This window comes from Pelodiscus sinensis, chromosome 3, assembly GCF_052426305.1.
Source record: "Pelodiscus sinensis isolate ZL-2025 chromosome 3, ASM5242630v1, whole genome shotgun sequence".
Classification (NCBI taxonomy): Eukaryota; Metazoa; Chordata; order Testudines; family Trionychidae; genus Pelodiscus; species Pelodiscus sinensis.
Window position 1 is genome coordinate 44,933,492 of NC_143054.1, and position 19,689 is coordinate 44,953,180.

The 19,689-nt window shown below is 44.2% G+C and overlaps 1 long non-coding RNA gene across 1 annotated transcript; it reads left to right on the forward strand.

Moving 5' to 3' along the window:
• The first annotated feature begins 3,259 nt into the window (after nucleotides 1-3,259).
• LOC149524643 (uncharacterized) lies at nucleotides 3,260-17,797 on the forward strand. Its single transcript, XR_016349135.1, has 2 exons — nucleotides 3,260-12,144; nucleotides 13,914-17,797. It is a non-coding gene; the product is annotated as an uncharacterized LOC149524643 (long non-coding RNA).
• The last annotated feature ends 1,892 nt before the right edge of the window (nucleotides 17,798-19,689 follow it).

Genomic DNA, 19,689 nt, shown 5'->3' on the forward strand with positions numbered 1-19,689 from the left:
TCACTCCATTCCCCATCTTTTGCCCTTCTTCACCCTCTCTCACATGCTCATCACAGGCATATGTATTGTTTTGACAGCTATATTATGATAAAGGTTTTATCTGTTAAAGACTCTAATGCTGGCAGCAAAACAGTCAACATGGGTAATTTTTAAAAAACAAAACTTCTCAGAGATTTTGATGATTTTTCCCACCCTCATCCCATTTTTTGTAACCAGCTCCTTGTTTATGTTCACTATATATTTATATGGCCCAAATATCTCAAGAGACAGTGGTAAGCAGAGGCAGTGACAATCTATGAGTTGTGTCTGGATCGGCAATTTTTTTCATGGCTTATGCATCCAATATTGGATTTGCATACTCAATTGCAATAGCTACATGCCAGTCTACTTCCGTTTACATGAATCTCAGAATTTTTCCTTCTGAGGCAGAGTTCTTTTGCATGTCTTGCACTGGTCCTATCGAAAAATGATGTGCCCTGTTATAATTATTGTCTCCAGGTGTTGCGATCTGATGACTTAGATTCCCAAGAGCTTGGATTGATGTTAAACCTTTTCATAGTGTTTTCACATATATCCTTGAATCTTAACTTTGGCCTTCCTCTTGCCCTTGCTCCACTTTTTAGTTCACCAAAGAGGATTTCTTTGGAAAGGCGTTTATCACTCATTCTCCTCACATGGCCAAGCCACCAGAGTCTTCTGTTGTTAAGGATCGCTATAAGACTGGGTATGCCGGTTTTTGATAGGTCATCTACATTTGAAACTTTGTCTTGCCACTTAATATTCAAGATTCTGTGAAGGCAGCGAAGGCAGAAACTGCTCAATTTTTTTTTCTTGGCATGGGTAGGTAGTCCAGGTAGAGCCATAAAGCAAGACACTTAATACGCATGCTTGGTATATCAGTATCTTTGTTTTCAATGTCAGTTTGGAATTATTCCATGCTCATTTCGTAAGTCTGCCAAATGTTGTGGCTGCCTTCCTAATTCTGATGTTCAGTTCTTCGACCATGGAGAGATTTGAGGTGACAGTAGACCCAAGGTAACAGAATTGTTGAACCACCTCTAAGACTGTCATTCAGAATGACCTTGGGTGATTGAGATACATCTTGAGCAAACACAACAGTTTTTTTCACGCTTATGTCGAGAGAGAACAGTTTACTAACTCTGGACAGAGAATCCATCAGTACCTGTAGCATGTCTTCATTATGTGTGACAAGTGCAACATCGTCTGTGATTAGGAGTTCTCTAATGAGGACTTTCTTGACCTTAGTTTTAGCTTTGAGTCATGTTAGATTGTAAAGAGAACCATCTAACCTTGTGTGGAGAAATACATCACTGTGGGTGTGTCTAGACTACATGCCTCCTTCGACGGAGGCATGTAGATTAGCCAGATCGGAAGAGGGAAATGAAGCCGCGATTAAAATAATCGCGGCTTCATTTAAATTTAAATGGCTGCCCCGATCTGCCGATCAGCTGTTTGTCGGCAGATCGGGGGAGTCTGGACGCGATGCCCCGACAAAGAAGCCTTTCTTCATCGACACAGGTAAGCCTCGTGAAACCAGGTTTACCTGTGTCGATGAAGAAAGGCTTCTTTGTCAGGGCATCGCGTCCAGACTCCCCCGATCTGCCGACAAACAGCTGATCGGCAGATCGGGGCAGCCATTTAAATTTAAATGAAGCCGCGATTATTTTAATCGCGGCTTCATTTCCCTCTTCCGATCTGGCTAATCTACATGGGTATGTCTACACTACAAAGTTAGTTCGAACTAACGGACGTTAGTTCGAACTAACTTTAATAGGTGCTACACTAGCGCTCCGCTAGTTCGAATTTGAATCGAACTAGCGGAGCGCTTAGTTCGAACTAGGAAAACCTCATTTTACGAGGACTAACGCCTAGTTCGAACTAGCTAGTTCGAACTAAGGGCTGTGTAGCCCTTTAGTTCGAACTAGTGGGAGGCTAGCCCTCCCCAGGTTTCCCTGGTGGCCACTCTGGCCAACACCAGGGAAACTCTATGCCCCCCTCCCGGCCCCGGACCCCTTAAAGGGGCACGGGCTGGCTACGGTGCCCGTGCCAGGTGCAAGCCTGCCAGCACCCAGCTAGCAGACCCTGCACCTGGCACGGCACAGAGCCACCCACCCGATGCCCCCCAGCCCACCCCCTCTTGCCGGGACCAGGCTGGCGGCTCCCGGGAGCTTGCCCTGGACCGCAAGAGGCAGGCACCTTCCTGGGCTAGTGCGGACATCGTGGACCTTGTCCACGATCTCCGCACTAGGCACAGGAAAGTGGCCGTCTAGGGCAGGAGAGCTGCCAGCCTGGCCACCCAGGACCAGGTGTGCATGAAAATCAAGGGGGTCCACTGAGACCCCCGACACTGAGCCCTGAGCTTACAATGGCCGAACTGGGTCAGACCAAAGGTCCATCTAGCCCAGTAGCCTGTCTGCCGACAGAGGCCAACCCTAGGGACCCTGGAGGGGATGGACCGAAGACAATGACCAAGCCATTTGTCTCGTGCCATCCCTCTCCAGCCTTCCACAAACTTTGGGCAGGGACACCACTCCTACCCTCTGGCTAATAGGACTCCATGGACCCAACCTCCATGACTTGATCTCACTTCCCTTTAAACTCTGTTCTAGTTGTAGCCTTCACAGCCTCCTGCAGCAAGGAGTTCCACAGGTTAACTATTTGCTTTGTCAAGAAGAACAACTTTCTCTTACTACTTTGAAGCCTGCTACCCATTCCTTTCCTTTGGTGTCCTCTAGTCCTTCTTTATGGGAACTCAGGAAGAACTTTTCTGAATGCACCCTCTCCACCCAACCCCTGCTTTTAGAGACCTCTATCCTGTCCCCCCTCCGTCTCCTCTTTTCTAAGCTGAACAGTCCCAGTCTCTGTAGCCTCTCTTCATCTGGGACCTGTTCCCAACCCCTGATCATGTTAGTTGCCCTCCCCTCTCCCAGCCTTTCTCTTCCCCTCTCCCACCTCCTTTTCCCAGTCTCCCCCAGTTTTTTTTCAATAAAGACAGAGTCAATGTTGGAAGAAACGTTATCTTTATTTTGTACATCAATAAGAAGGGGGGCTAAGGAAGGGTAAGTGGAGGGAGGTGAGGGAGGAATGGGGTATGAGCCCCCGATGGGGAGGACTGGGCTGGCTCTGCGGGCTTCTGGGGGTGGAAGCTCTCCTGCAGCCCCCCAATTACTCCCTCTCCCCAGATGGCAGCCTGCGGCAAGTGCAGCTGGGCTGATGGCCGAGTGGTGTGATGTGCCCAGTGTGGGCACTCAGGGCACTCCAAGCCAGAACTTCTTTGCAAGCGGGGCACCCCTTAGAACTGTGTGTCCGGGGTGGGGGTCGGGACCCTTTAAGCGCAGCCCTCGGCTAGCCTGAGACAGCATCTCCATGCTCTAAGTCCTCCTTTTATGCCCTGCCGGCACTGCTTCCGGCCATCCTTAAGCCCTGTTCAGAGTCCACTCAATGTGGACTTGCTAGTTCGAACTAGCAAAACGCTAGTTCGAACTAGTTTTTAGTTCTAGACGCGTTAGTTCGAACTAGCTTAGTTCGAATTAACTAATTCGAACTAAGTTAGTTCGAACTAACTTTGTAGTGTAGACATACCCCATGCCTCCGTCGAAGGAGGCATGTAGTCTAGACACACCCTGTGTGAGTTTAGAAATGCACAATTTAATAGGACTGAGAAGAATATACCAAAGAGGGTAGGAGCAAGGACACATCCCTGTTTGACTCCACTCTTCACCACAAAGGGTTCAGATGTAGATCCATCATAGTACACTGATGCTTTCATAGCTTCATGAAAAGATATTATGAACTTAAGTAGAGTTGGTGGACGTCCAGTCTTAGTTAATATTTTGTACAGTCCTGATCTACTGACTGTATAGAATACCTTTGCTAAGTCCAGAAATGCTATAAACAGTGGCTTTCCTTGCTCTCTGCATTTTTCTTGTAGTTGTCGAAGAGAAAAAATCATGTCCATTGTTGATCTGCCAGCCCTGAAGCCACACTGTGTTTCTGGATAGACTCAATCTATGAGTTTTTGCAGGCGATTAAAAATGACACGGGCAAATACTTTACCCGTAATGTTTAGCAAAATGATGCCTCTGTAGTTGTTACAGTCCCCCTTATTGCCTTTGTTTTTATAGAGAGTAATGATGTTTGGGACCTCTCCCACTCGCCAACACTTTGTAAGTAAGCCATAGAGGAAGGGGATGAGAACAGCCTTGTTAGCCTTCAGGACTTCAGCTGGAATCCCATTGTTACCTGGTGCTTTTCCACTGGAGAGAGCATCAAGTATTCGGGAAAACTCTTCCACCATAGGCTCTACATCTAGCTCTAACATTTCTGGAAGAGTTGGAATGAGGTTATCAAGTTCAGGATGTATTGTATGCTGATGGGAGTAAAGACTTGAGTAGTGTTCCACCCATCAGGACATCTGTTGGTTTTTATCTGTGATCACCTGTCCATTTAGATGTTTCAATGGAGCAACTTTGGTAATGTTTGGTCCAAGTGCTTTCTTTAGTCCAATATATAGGTTTTCAGGTCGTCCATATCAAAAATGCTTTTTGAATTCCACTGTGATACACACGTGTAAATTTAACGGCGTTGAGATGTTTTCTGCAGACCAGTACAAGGTTAAGTTAATGCCAGTGACCAGATCTGGGGTGGTGCCATGAGACCTTGTGGCAGTCTTTTAAGTTGAAAAAAGTATTCGTGATGGAGAGATGTTTCTGAGAACTGAATTCAAGAAGCCTTTGACCATTTTCATTCATTTTCCCAATCCCGTGATGACCTAGGCAAATGGGCCAGGACTGGTGATTGCTTCCCACTCTTGCATTAAAATCACCAATGATGTACAGTTGTTCACCGGATGAACAGGAATCGACAACTTTCTGAAGCCGTCCTTGTCTTCAGTGCACGATGTTAGTGTGGGTGCATAAGTACTTATGATGTTAACATATCCTGACTTGGTGCTGAGCTTTAGGGATATAACGCGTTCTGATTCAGCTATGGGTGTATTGATAAAGTTAATCAGATTGTTCTGAACAGCAAAGCAAACTCCGTAAAGATGGCGTTTCTCTGAACTCAAACCCTTCCAGAAGAAGGTGTAGATGGTTTCTTTTACGAATCTAGCATCTTCCAGTCTGGTCTCCTGGAGAGCAACAATGTCAACATTCAATTTATGTAACTGTTGATCTATGACTGCTGTATTACGTATTGAATCCGTGTTTGTAAGTTCATGAACAGGTTCAAGTCCAGGACATATTGTCCACACATTCCAGCTACCAAAGTTGGAGGCAAGTTTGTTTATTGTATCATCTGTAGTAGCTGTGTACAGCTGTGTGTGGGTAAGTGTATCTTCCTGCATGCTACATTTCCTGGGCTAGTGTTTGAGAAAAGTGCATTGCCCAAGTGGCCCTATCCCCCTCTTGGTCGCCCCAGTTAGATCCAAAGGAAAGACAAGAGCCAGTACGTTAGGAACTGAGATGACTGCAGGAGATGTTGGAAAAGCAGATTAGCCTTTGGCTCTCCCGACAGGTGCGCATTTCTGGGGTTGTTTCTCTGTGAATTTGCATCTGGGCTTCAGGAGTGGCCCTTCAATAGACTCTTTGCAGCTATGATATTTTTGTCCTGATACCTATATAAATAAATCTGTAGAAAGTGACTCCCACGCCTACATGCAGATTCACACGCGTTTTCATGAGCACTTACCTAACATGTACTAATGTAACCTACACACCTAGTGTGGTTACCATGCAGTGGCACCTAGACCACAGCAACATTTAAGACCAAGAGACCACTTCATAGAACCTGTATCTATTTATATTACCCTGTTTCACTACCATACTGTTCGAGCCCCTCTAATATCTCTCAATATGCACCAATCTCCTTCCTTTCTCTTCTTCATGCAGTCTTTCTATTGTCCTTCTAGAACTTTCTCTTCAGCTGCTTCTGCTGTCTAGAACAGACTTGGGGCATGTCTACACTAGGAAATTATTTTGAAATTACTAAAACTGAAATAACTCCCCAAAAAACAAAATTGAAATAGCACACAATTGAGGAGCATCAAAAATAATCAGAATTATTTTTAAATAGGACGTCCACACTGATCGGAGCCTGCCTCGTACTTAGATCCCCCAGAAGCACTCCAGGGAGGGTACCAGGAGTGTAGACACTTCCTGTGGCTGCTTGGTCAGGCAAGCTGTGATGAGCACTTTTTGGGGCTCCTCTTTACAGCCACATCTCACATGCCACTCCTTCACTGCCTCCCCACCGCTTGTGGGACACAAAACAGTGTGCTCTGGTTGCCCTTGTGGGATGCCAGAGCACTCACAACAGGGACCCAGAGCTGCTGCAAAGCAGCGCCAAGCTCATGGGCCTCATGCTGCACATCATGGCATAGTTCATCCAGACTGCCTGCAATCTGCTTCAGCAGGATGATAACCAGTCAGGAGTTCAGGCTCACCAGCCTGGTGTGAGAGGCATGCATGGAATGCAATCACTTTCCCCTCACCCCCTTTCTCTTAGCATCTGAGGAACAGGATGAAAAGTAAGCCTCATCCTGGAGTGCACAGCTGCTACCCCCCAACCTTCCCAAAATGTGCCTTTGTTGATGAGTTTGCCACCCTGGGCTTCCCCAACTGCGGGTTGATGGGAGACAGGGGGCATAGATGGCACTCACATTTCCATCCTGGTCCCCTGCCATCGTGCCTCTGACTACATCAATAGGAAGGGGTAGTTCTCCATAGTGCTGCAGGCCCTCATGGATCACAAGAGATGCTTCACGGATATCAATGTCAGTTGGTCAGAAAGGCAGGGATGTGGGCATACCCATCTGCATCCTGGGCGATGCAGCCTACCCCTTGCTCACCTGGCTAATGAAGCCCTACAGGAGCAGTCTGGTCCCACCAAGGAGCACTTCAACAACAGGCTGAGCAGTGCCTTATGGTGGTGGAGTGTGCCTTCGGCCACTGCAAAAGGAGTTTCAGGAATTTCCAGCTTGCCTAGACCTCAGCAAGTGCAACATCCCCTTCATAGTGGCCTGCTGTGTGCTCCACAACCTCTGTGAGAGCAAGGGAGCAACTTTCCTGCTAGGTTGGGGGGCAGAGGCTGAATATCTGGCTAGGGCATTTGAGCAGATGGGTACTAGTGACATTCTATGCGCAGATCAAGGCCTCTCCACGAGGGGCCCCTGCATTCCCTCTATGTGCATTCCCTCCCCCACCCCTCCCTTCATATGCCTTCCCTTCCCACCTTCTCCCCCTCTCCTGTACAGTAAATAAAAAAGTCTTTTTTGTTGAAAAAACAGGACTCTTCATTTGGGAGATACACAACGGGGAGGGACTGGGGGAAGAACCTGGAATGGGGAAAGAGGAAAGAAGAGGCCTCAGGGATGGAGCTGGGACTGGTGCCTGTCTCAGGTAGCTCAGAAGGGTTCCTGAGAGGGTCTACTGCCACATGTTCTGGGACCCCAGTGCCCCTGGGGGGGTTAGGCTAGGAAGCCATGGGGGGGGGAAGGTGGCTGGTGGCTCATGCCATGCACAGGCCATGTGCTCCACCACCAAGGTGAGGGAGGAGCACATAATCTCATGCTGACATTCCAGCTTAAGGCTGTTAAGGACTAGTTGACTATCCAATAAGCAAATGCTTATCGGACAGTCGAGTCAACTACTCAATTCATCCCACTTCTTGCTACCTTTGTCAGATAGAGGCAGCAAAGGGTGGGGGAAGATAGGGTAGTTCAAAGTGGCAGCACCACACAGAACCCATACCGAGCTCCGTGTGGCACTGTCCCTTTGAAATGCCACCACGACATTTCAAAGTAGCAGTGCCGCGTGGAGACCACGATCAGCTGGGGATTTCCCAGCTGATCTCTGGTTCCAGCATGGCATTTCAAACCTTAGTGGTGTCTTGTCATGGGAAGGTGTCCCACCACAGAATCCGGAGTCAGGTGGGCCTCTCCAGGAGCCTTGTGAGAAGGACTGAGGGGTTCCCGTGTGAAAGCATCTTGGGTCTTAGTGCTCTGGACTGGTGCTCCATGTGCAACCATGGGCACAGGCTGTTGTGCATCCCAGGATGAGTAGGCTGAGAGAGGACTGTGCAGCCCCTCACAGTCCACCGACTTCCTCCACATGTAGAGAGGCGGTTCTAGAACTCATCTGAAGTGCCTTCCCTAGGTTCTCCTGAGAAGGGAGACTGGCTCCAGGGTGAAGAGCAGGTCCTGAATTGTGGGCGTGGTCACCTGGCTATCCGCCTCCTCATCCTCGTCTGCAACCCTGGTCTTGTAGAGGCTGAGTCTGGGAGTGTCCTGGCCCGACTCGATGATGGGGGTGGAGGGTGGTGACCGGCCCCCTTCCCAGGATGTCATTGAACTGTTTGTATTAGCAACACATGTGTGGTGCCACCCCAGAGCATCTGCTCTTCTCCCTGGCCTTGTTGTAGGCCTGCTGGAGCTCTTTTATCTTCATCCAGACCTGGTTGTGGCCTTTGTTAACCAGGCTGTCAGCCATCTGGCTGTAGATGTCAGCATTCTGCTTTCTGGTGTGGAGATGCTGGAGGTTGGTCTCTCCCCAAACCTTAATGAGGTTGATCTCCACACTATTCCAGGCTGGAGCTCTCCTGCATCCCTGGCCTGTGGCAGTTGAGGGTGCTGCAGGATGGCTGGCAGCTGTGAGAGGCTCAGAGTGAGCGTTGGGGTCTGCCATGGCTCTGTCAGCTCCTACTATATAGCCCAGGGCTTGCCAAGCTGTCTATGTGCCACACACCCTTCTCCTGCAGCCTGCTGTTTTAAGCTCTGCAGGAGAAGGGGAGCAGTAGAGTTGAGAGGTGTGCCCAGAGCCACAAGTTCAGCTGTGAGAGGCCTCTGGTCACCAATTATTTTGAATTAGCATTACTGGAGTCTCTACACTAACGCTATTTCAAAATAACAATTTCAAAATAAGCATTGTTCCCAGAGGACAGCAGGAGTTTAGATTTGAAAACAACTAGCCTGTTATTTTGAAATAATGGGCTTGGTAGCATGGATGCTCCGCTTGTTATTTAGAAATAACTCCCTAGCGTAGACCAGGGCTTGGCATCTCTGCCTCCTCAGGCTTTCATCTCATATCAGTTCTTCCCTGAAAAGACAACTTCTTTCCTGCCACTACAGCTCTGGTCCCCTTGTTATGATTTATGTTTGTAATTGTGTCACTGTGTGCTGCAAGGTGCCATGACATTTCTGTACGAGGCTTACATGAAAAGTGTGGTGGCAAATACAGTTGCAGCACGTCATGTTGGAAAAAACAATGTAAGTTGGCAGCTGCATCTGGTAAGAATTGGACAAAAGTAGGAGACTTGTCAGCACTGCTAATCTTCATGTAGGTGGGAGAAGCGCACAAAGGGCCAGATTTACAAAGGTATTTAGGTGCCTTAAGATGCAGATAAGCATCAATGGGAGGGGTCGGAAAACTTTTTGGTCTGAGGGCCACCCGACATGCTGTCTTGGATGGAACCAGATATGAGGAGCTTGGGCTATAGGAGAGAGTTCTGGGCTGGGATTGAAGGGTTCAGATAGCAGGAGGGGAGTCAGGGCTGAGGCAAGGGTTGGGATGTGGTGGAGGGGCTCAGGGCTACAGGCTTCAGGTGGTACTGACTGCAAGCAGCACCCAAATCTATGGCATGCCCCCATTCAGACTCCTATGCAGAGGCGTAGCCAGGCAACTCTGTGGGTTGCCCTGTCTGCAGGCACCATACCTGCAGCTCCCATTGGTTGTGGTTCCCAGCCAATGGGAACTGCAGAGTCAGTGTCTGAGAGAGAGGGACACCACGTGGAGTCCCCTGGCTGCCCCTGCTTCCAGGACTCATGAGGAAACATGACATGTAAAAAGCAGGACAAGCCCCTGACCCTGTTCATTGGCTGGAGCACCAAAGTGAGGCAAACCCCCAACTCTGCTCCATGGCAGGAACTTGAGGGTTGGAGTTAAAGGTCTGATGGGCCAGGTGTTTCTCGTGGGCCGTAGTTTGCCCATCCCTGAGACAGTGGGATTTTCAAAAGGACCTAGTTACCTAACTCATTGAAATAATGGAGAATGAGGTGACTGGATGCTTTTGCAAATCTCACTACATGCTTTTGGTACCTAAACACCTTTAAAAATTGGACCCAAACTCCATTCTTCTTTACAACCACTTTGAGCCCTCCATGTATCAGCCAGCTGCAGTCCTCAGATTCAGGAAAGTGCAGAAAATGCTCCTTCAGTGGATTAACTGTTTGAACAGTTTATATAGCTATAGGATGGAACCTCTGTTGCTTAGTCAGGACTGGCTAGATTTCTTTCTAAGTTGTAGCTCCCCCAGAATGTTCAGGCTTGTTGCAGGATCTACCTGGTACAATTCTATGCCCTGTGTTATGCAGGAGATCAGACTAGGTGACCATAGTGGTTCTTTCTGAATTTTAAATCTTTGCAAAACTGCACATTGCTACAAAGGGGAAGGAATGAGCTCAGACCATGCCTCCTTCACCAGCTTGTAGATAAGAGAGTGAGCTGTCCCCTGCAAAGGGAAAGTGCAGTCTGTATGCCCCTGCTTTACTCTAGTATGTCCAAAGAGGGAGTATGACTCCCGAGCCAAACTCCTGCTGAAAAGTACCTCAGTGTGGGCCAAAGACTCGGTGCAACAATCTGGCCCCTGATAAACGCAAGCTACTTTCATTGTCCCAATTCAAAATAATGCACAAAACAGTGAAAAGTAAATTGGAGCCCAAGTTTCAGAACTACACAAGCACAGTTCCACAAATTGCCTAAACAAGTGAGTACAGTGTGCACCACCAGGCTAATTGTGTGGGCCAGGGTGTATGTTGCATTTCTAAAAATCTGCAACTACTTGGTTTCTTTTTCATTTCCATTTTAATACAGGCAGTCCCCGGGTTACGTACAAGATAGGGACTGTAGGTTTGTTCTTAAGTTGAATCTGTATGTAAGTCGGAACTGGCATCTCGAGTCCTCTGGGGCAAGAAAATCCCCGTTCGTAACTGCAGATCCGACGTAAGTCGGATCCGCGTAACTCGGGGACTACCTGTACTCCAAAGTATGAATTGTGGTCTAGAACTTGTGGTTTTTTAAAATGTATTTTTTAAAAAAATCTGAGACATATTTATCTGAAACAAGGCCCCGATCCCTTTTTTGAAAAATCAAAGTGAAACAGAGTCCTGGATCTTTAAGGCGAGGGAGCTTCCTTTACTGAACCAGCAGGTGGAACTAACCCAGGCTGACTGACACATTGTAGAAAGCCAGTGTTTTATATACACACTCATTAGTATATTACTGTTTTGTTATCTTTGTAGATTTATACTGTCACATGCTGTATTAACTTGCTGTCAAGGGACAACACTGAATAATGTTTGTGTTCTGGGTTGTTTCTTTCATAGAATTCTATAGTCTCCATAGATTTGAATTGAGATGTTTTGCAAAATATACAGACATTCAAATTTGTTCTGTCATATTAATTTTGCACTCAAGTTTCCATGGAATTTCAATAGCCATTGCTTTGCATTTATATATGGGTAGCAGGTTGTCATCTTCCCAGTCTGACATTAACATTTTCTTTGCTTTAATGTACAGCTTTATATAACAGTGTTGGAAAAGAATGCCACATTTTAGTTGTTAATCCTGTAGTCAGATCCATCTAGGCAATAGGGTCAACCAGTATGGAATTGAGGGTTTTAGATTCTTTAATATACAGAAATACAAAATAAATAGATGTAGGGTGACCATATTTCCCTATGCTGAATATGACAGTCCTGATAAAATGACTCGTATTCATGTAAATTCACTGGCAATCAATCAGAACTGTGCAGTGCAAATGTTCAAATTAAGATCAAGCTGACTGAACCTCTGCTAAAAAAAATACTGCAAAGTTGGATTCTTTTTTTTACCTTCTTATCTTTAAAACTTGAAGGTTCATGGGGAAGGGTGATATATACACACACCCTACCCCCACCCACACACATGGGAAAAGCTTACACACAAACACTCCCATACCCCTCTGTCACATGGGGGGAGGTGGGAGTGACCAACTGACTCTCCCTTCTTGATTCTTTTCGCCCTCTGAGCTTGTCTGGGCTCCTGGGAGTTCAGCAGCAGCCTTTTAGCTTCCCCACATTATGAAAAGGTAAGGGACAGGAGCTGCTTCAGGTTACAGAAGAGTTTGAGGGGGGGGGGGGAGGTGAAAGGGATGACCTGGCCCATATCTTTGCAGAACTCTTTTCTCCTCTAGCCCACCTTTTCCTGACTGCACAGTCTCAAAAGTTCAACTAAATTCAACTCTTCCTGGATAGCACCCCTGGATGAAGGGTCTTGGGCTTTCTCAGGGACCTGACCCATCCAGAGATGGCAGGGGAAGGAAGGAACCTGCCAGCCAGGCTCTTGGTGAGTTAAGTGCTCTGACCAGGGGCTGATTCTCTGCACAGCACTGGGCGTGCTCTGCCAGGGGGCTATTGAGGAGCTGCAGGGGCTGGAGGTGATAAAGGGGCAAAGCAGGAAGACAACAGCAAGACGGGGCTCACATCAAGGGTCAATGGCTGGGCAGAAAAGATAACATGGAATCAGCTGCTGCCTGGCAGCTGCCCACACTCACCAGCCACCACAGTTCACAGTTTGCAGCCAAATCCAGCCAGAAACAGGATGGTAGTGGGGCCCTGCTGGCTGACAGCCAGCATACAGCAGCGGCTGGGCTAATGGAGTAGCAAGGGGAGCACTCACTGCAGGTAGGCAGGTGCTGGGCAAGCAGGAATTCAGCCAGCAGCAGGTCTTGCCAGTACTGATGCGGGGAGGGTGCAGAAAGTATGGAACATTTTGCCCATTTTAATCTGAAAGAGGCCTTAAATATGACCAGGGCTGTCCATGTGAAAACAGGATGTCTGATCACCCTAATTAATCTAATAAAAACCTAGTTACTCCAATAATGAGGTCGTCCAATTGACATCAGAAAAGCCATGAAATGCAGCAATTAAATTCTAACAGCGCTAAATTAGGTGCATTGTGACTCTAATGTATTTTGTCAACAAAATATAATGTGACATATTTAGTCAGAAAAACTGACAGAGAAAATACACATGAAATAAGGTACAGCTGATGCTGCTGAAAATTAAAAGGGAGCTTTTTTTTCTGTGTGAACTCCATGCTTCATTAATGTAGTCTCTGCAATCTGATTTCCAAGCTTTTAAATAAATATGAAGAGGTGGGCGTAAGAATGAAATTACCTGTGACAAACAGTGTTAGTCTTTTAGTTTAGCTATCTGAGGTTTTTTTCTGATAAATCAGACCTTTCAATGCCCTGGGGAAAATGTACCAATAATAATAATAAAAAAACTCTAAACCAAAAAAAAAAAAAAAAAAAAAAGAGGAGTTGCCAGAAACAAATAAAGCAAGATAAAATCAGGGCTACTCACAGAAGTAAATGCTTTTACTCTGTAGACTCTGATCCTCAATCCCAACATCATAGCTTTATAAAAGCTATTTATTATTTCAGTCCTCCCAGTTTGTAATCTAACTTGGTTTGGAGTATCTGCAATAACTATGTTTGGAGCACCTCCCATGGTTGGTCTGGTCTGTTCTGTTCTGAACTTCTTATGCAACATTTATCACTGTAACTCACTACCTGATTTCTTTCTCAACCACACACTTTTCCCGATATCTAGTCTACACTTTTTTTCCTGTGCACTTTCACACCATTATGCCTGCTTTTTTCTGAGACTATGAAAAATTCCTTTAGTTTATACTGTAACCTTTTAACATATTTATACACTCTGTACAACAAGACTACCTCATTAGTCTTTCCTCTAGCTAGAGAATATAAATTTAGTTCTCTCTCCTCATATGTCTGTATTCTGTACTTTTTAATTGACTTCATGTATTTTACTACTCCACCTTCTATTTTAGTGTAGTCCTCTTACTAAAGGTGCCTCTGACTTTTTCTGGGAGGATCCTGTGTGCCGTAATCTAGCCCTAGAGACTACAACTCCCATGAGCCCTTGAGGAAACCAGGAAGAGAGGGCTTGTCCGAGCATGTTGAAAGAGGGTCTCCAAGTCTGAGGCTCTCCATTTTGGGAGAGAGGAGACAGACTGCTGTGGAAGAGCCTTATATCCAGCCGAGGAGCTGTTGTGTTGCGGCTAAAGCCTGGGACTAAAAGTCTGCGGTGCTTGGATCTTGCAGGCTTCAGATTGCACTAGAGGGGAGAGACTCTGGTTGTGCCTGAGAAGGACTACACAAAAACCAACACACAAGAGGAGGCTATACGTAAATGGGCTCTTCAGAAAAGTGCTGCCTGGGACAGACCTTAGAGATATAGACAAACTCTGGGTCCAAAGAGAGGCAAAGTGTCTAGCCCAGTGAACCAGAGCTGCTGGTATTTGGTGGAGCTTGCTCCAGTGGCAGAGGGAGTTTGCAGCTGGCTGCACAGCTTGGACTAACACACACAGAACCTACAAAGAACCTCCACTCCAGCTGTAGACCTTCAAGCCCGCCCACAAAAGCAAGTTTCTAGGACTCTGAGTCCAGAGGAGTGCACACTCTGGGGTGGGATAAAATGGTGTCAGTGCAAATGCTAGATAGATAAGTCCCTATTATTTCTGTGTACTTTATTAATTTTATTCACTGTTAATCTGTTAAACTCTGTTTCTTTAAATTGTTAAGTAAAGGTGTGTTAATTCTAATGTAATCAATTAGATGTATATTATTATTAATTGTTGTCCTAGAGTTAGATCTAGATTACTGCTGGGATAATTTTATTTCTGGAGGCTCCCAAGGCACACCATTAACTGTGTACAGGGCCAGCCAGGTGGCAGCACCTTAGCTGTGTATTCTTTGTGAGCCAGGGACTGCAGTAAGAGGGTGGATAGGGAATCTCCAACTAAACATCATCACCATTGGTGTACTCATGATCTCCTTTTATGTTAAAACCATCAGGAGCCCAGGCACACCTGTGAGTGTGACCTGCTCCCGAGTAACCCAGGGAGGAAAAAGGGGATTACATTAGTATTCCCCAAATGGTGGGACAAGGATTGAGGATTAAATTAGTCACCCCGAGAGGTTTTGTTTTGTTTTCAAACTCACTCTTTTCAAGATAGTGGCATGTCCTCCTCCATAAATTTCTAAGAGATCCGAGCTAGAGAACATGGTGACCTTATAGCTTGAGGTCTTAAAATTACGCACCCATTTTTCAAGGGGTGAAAGTAGAGAGGAAGATGTTGCACTAAAGATAGTTGATTTCCAAGCAGGCTAAAGGGTTGGCTGCACTTAGTCTATGTCTACACAGCAGCATTATTTCAGAATAACTAATGTTATTCAGAAATAACAGTTTGCATCTACACAGCAGGCAGTTATTTTAACATAATGTTGAAATAATGGCAAGCTGAAGGACTTCTTACTCCAACTCCTGTAACCTTCATTGTACGAGGAGTAAAGGAAGTCAGAGGAAGAGTGCTCTTTCTTAAATGTCCTGCTGTGTAGACAGCATCAAAAGCTGAAATAAGCTATTTCAATTTAAGCTATGCAAATGACGTAGCTCAAGTTGCGTAGCTTATTTCGGCTTTAGCCTTACTGGGTAGACGTGCTCCTAGAGAACAGCATCTCACAAAATCAAAATGTAAAGGCTGTCCCATATTTTGCACTGACTTCCACCTAATCTCACTGGCATAGTGAGGGTTGTAAATCAAGGCAGAATAGGACCCATCATCTTTTGTCTGTCCCTTTTCCTTCTGGAGAATAGTTATTTAAGAGAAGGTACAAGTGTGTGAAGTCAATGGTTAATTACATAGTGAGAAGCATACCAACGGTGGGAGGAGTTGTGTTCACCATAATGCTGCCTCTCCTCCCATCCCACAAACCAAGATTCCATGCAACAAGCCTCTGGACTCCAGCGAGAAGACACAAGAGGTACCAGAGCACATACAGAGGACCACATTTCACTGCCTTTCCTCTCATCTAAAAAGCATGTGGTAGGCTCTGATGAACTCAAGATATCACTCTGAGTTAAATTAGTATTTTTAACCACCATTGTTCCAGATGGGAAGCTGAGAGAGACAGACAGACAGAGGGCTGTATTCTGCCCCCTCAGTGACTAGATCTGACCTTTCCCCCAAGTGAGCATTGGACTATTCCTGCATAGTCCAAGGGTAGTGACTGAAACTGATTGATAAATTGCTACTCAACTTGAGTGAGGTTGGCAGCATCTGAAGGGCAGGATTGTGATTACCCTATATGTGGCATGATTGGCACCATATTATTGTAATAGGAAGTGTAGTGATCACAATTCACCTTCAGTGCATTGTTCAAATTCATTTGGAAAGGCAGTGGTAGAAATAGCGCTTGAATCTCACTGCTGAGATTGTAACCAGCAAACCATGTGTTCCATCCCTGCTAATGGGGCCTGTCACATTGACCAGATCTCATTATATGGTGCAGTTAGGCTTCTCATTTTTATTTAGTTTGTTCAATAGTGTCTGTACTTCAAGGTCCTATATATATATGAAGCAAAATGCAGGACTATGTAGCACTTTAAAGACTAACAAGATGGTTTATAAGATTATGAGCTTTCTTGGGCCAGACCCACTTCCTCAGTGGAAGAAAATAGTCACAACCATATATACCAAAGGATACAATTAAAAAAAATGAACACATATGAAAAGGACAAATCACATTTCAGAACAGAAGGGGGATGCGGGGGAGTGGGGGGGAAGGAAGGTAAGTGTCTGTGAGTTAATGATATTAGAGGTGGGGAAAGGTAGATGTCTGTGAGCTAATGGGAGGTGATAATTGGGGAAGCTATCTTTGTAATGGGTAAGGTAGTTGGGGTCTTTGTTCAATCCCCCCCGGAGAGTGTCGAATTTTAGCATTACAAAGATAGCAGAGACTTTAGCCTGTTTAGTATTATGACAAACACGCTATTAAACTTTTTTTATTAAAGATTAGAGAAGAAGACAAGACAGAGCATTTGAAATATAAAGTAGTAAATAAGCATTTCATATTAACAATATCATCTGTTGCCTTTCCCTTTAGCTGGGGAGAGTTTTAGAAGGAAATACCCCCTTGTAGGATGGTTTCTAAGGAGGTGTCTACACTACACCGGTAACTCAAAATAAGCTACACAATTTGAGCTGTGCAAATTGCATAGCTTTATTTCAAGTCAATTTCAACATATCTTATTTTGTAATTTGGTGCTGTGTACAAAGTGGAATGAGGTTTACCAGGACATCAGAATAGTAAGCCCGTTATATTTCAAAATATAAGATACGGGATAGCTATTTCTGGATGCCCGAGGTATTTGGAAATAGCATTCCAGTGTAAATATAGCCTTAGATAGACAATATCTGTCCTTTTGGGCAGAAAAAAAGTTACTTGAGATAAGCTGGAGCAGTTGTCGTTAAAATCAGTTTTAGAAGGAAGACTCCGTCTTGTTTGATGTATTAAAGATAATAATAACTGACATTCCAGGGGTTCAGCTGGAGCTGGTAGGGATAGTGATATCATTTGGGCCCCTCTCACTGGCCCAATCCATTTAAAACTTCTCAGAGAATTATGTTGAATGTTCAAGGTCCCAAGAGATGGTAGAGGGTGGCAGCCATGATGGTGAAGCTCGTTCCAGAAGCCTCTGTTGTTGTTTTTTCTGTATCTTATTTTTAAGGATCCATAAAGGAAATGGGAAGGTCATTATCTTGTTTATTAATTAGACCTATATTTTAGGATATTAATTTTGGCTTATAAATTTTTGGTTTTATATTTTTTATTTTTCTAACAATGATTTTAATAAAGTCTTTAAATATTATCAGTTTGGCTTTTTTGTTTAGATTAATTTACTCTTTTTTGTTTGTTTTGCCCCTGTTTATAGCTTTTATTAGAAACAACTTGAGTTAATTTTATAGTTTGTTTTATTATTATTATTGTATTATTATTATTGTTAAAAATTATTATGACATTTTATAAACTTGTACATAATATTTGATATTAATACATATACAAATATAATACATTTGAGCTTCCAAACAAGGTAATTTGGTAAGCCTAATTTTAATAAAAACCAGCCCCTTAAGACTTAGCATTGTATTTAGCATTCAAAACAACATAGAAACAGCTCAGAAGATTTTGATAGCTTTATTAGAGATAGTAGCAATTTGGAAGTTAAAAGAGATCACTGGCTTTAAATCAAGTGTCTTTTCCAAATACTCCACATGGGACTTATCAGAATGGTTTATCTCTGGTTTAAATACACCAATATCAAATATCTACATCAGCAACATTTTTCAAGGTCTTGCTAGCATGAAAGAGAAATATTGAGCTAAAAAAGCAATATCATTGTTTATTTTCAGTCACCACCATAGTAACAACATAATAAACGTAGGCAAGAGCCATTGGCTTCTCATTGCAGTATTTAAGGATCTGTCAATAATTCCACTATGAAGCTCTGCTCTTATAACTGCTTGTCTTGATTTACATGACAACAGAGTTATTTTAGGAAAATAAGGGGTTTCACCTACTAATTTAAAAACTTCAGTTAAAATATGTTTGAACAATTAAAATTGACCAATAGTGAATGAGAAATAATCACCAAACTTGAGGTATCCTCCCTCTTTGCCCTTTCCTTCTAGATTCTAGAGATCTTAGTTTTGTAATTTTAATCATCTGTTGCATATCCACAGGCATTTTTACAACAAATTGCATTATGAATTTTTAATACTGATAAAGCAGGCATTTCAGAAATTAGAATACAGAACAGATTAAAAAGGGCTAATCTCCTGGGAAAAAATATACTTTCCTCTGCAAAGCTGTATCCTTATGTTTTTGTTCAAGAGACTGGAATAATCACATATTCTGTACAGCATTCTCTATTAGCTATGTTCTTGGGCATGGCAATTCAGTTACAGAACTTTTTTGAGGTTAAATCAAAGAATACTTAGGCAGGTAAATGTTTACTGAATTACGCCCATAATTAGTTGTGTCCACGCATAATGGAATATCAATTCCTAGAAAAGTATTAGGAAACAAAAAATTAGCAACCAGCAATTTGGATGACAGTGTATAGCATACCAAAAGTTTTCCCTGTCAATAAGCAGTCTTTCAAACTCCAACCTTCTTATACCTGTCTTCAAAAAAGAGTCTCTTTGAAATTTGTCAGTTTGCTGAATATAGAGTGGGTGTGCATAGGGAGAAGTTAAGAGAGAAAATGGATTTTAGAACACAATGACCTCACATAATGCACCGCTGAAAGGCGCTATGACAAACACAATGATGAGGGCAATACAAGAGCCTGCAAAATAAAATAGAAGGTGGGATGGTAACATCCTCCTCTTTGTAACAACCTCCTTGCACCAGTGAGCACAGTACCAGGCTATCTCGGGAAGAGAGCCAACTGCCCTCTTTCACATGAATAATAGTTTCTGCTTCTGCACTCATTGTGTGTTTTATGGCATTTCAAAGCAATTCTTGTGCACTGCAGGTATTCCCTACAGTTTGCTACGATCAAGCTATTGTATCATTTCCTGATTGCTGTAGAGATGAAAATAAAACCTACTGATCTGAGTCTGGACAACAACAAATTCTTCCAACTAGAAATTTTCAGTCATTAATGCTAATTAACACTCTGAACAATAGTAAATTTTCTGTTGAAATTTGAAAATAAGTAGCCTTTCTGAGAAATAATATTGGTATTAATGTTTTAAA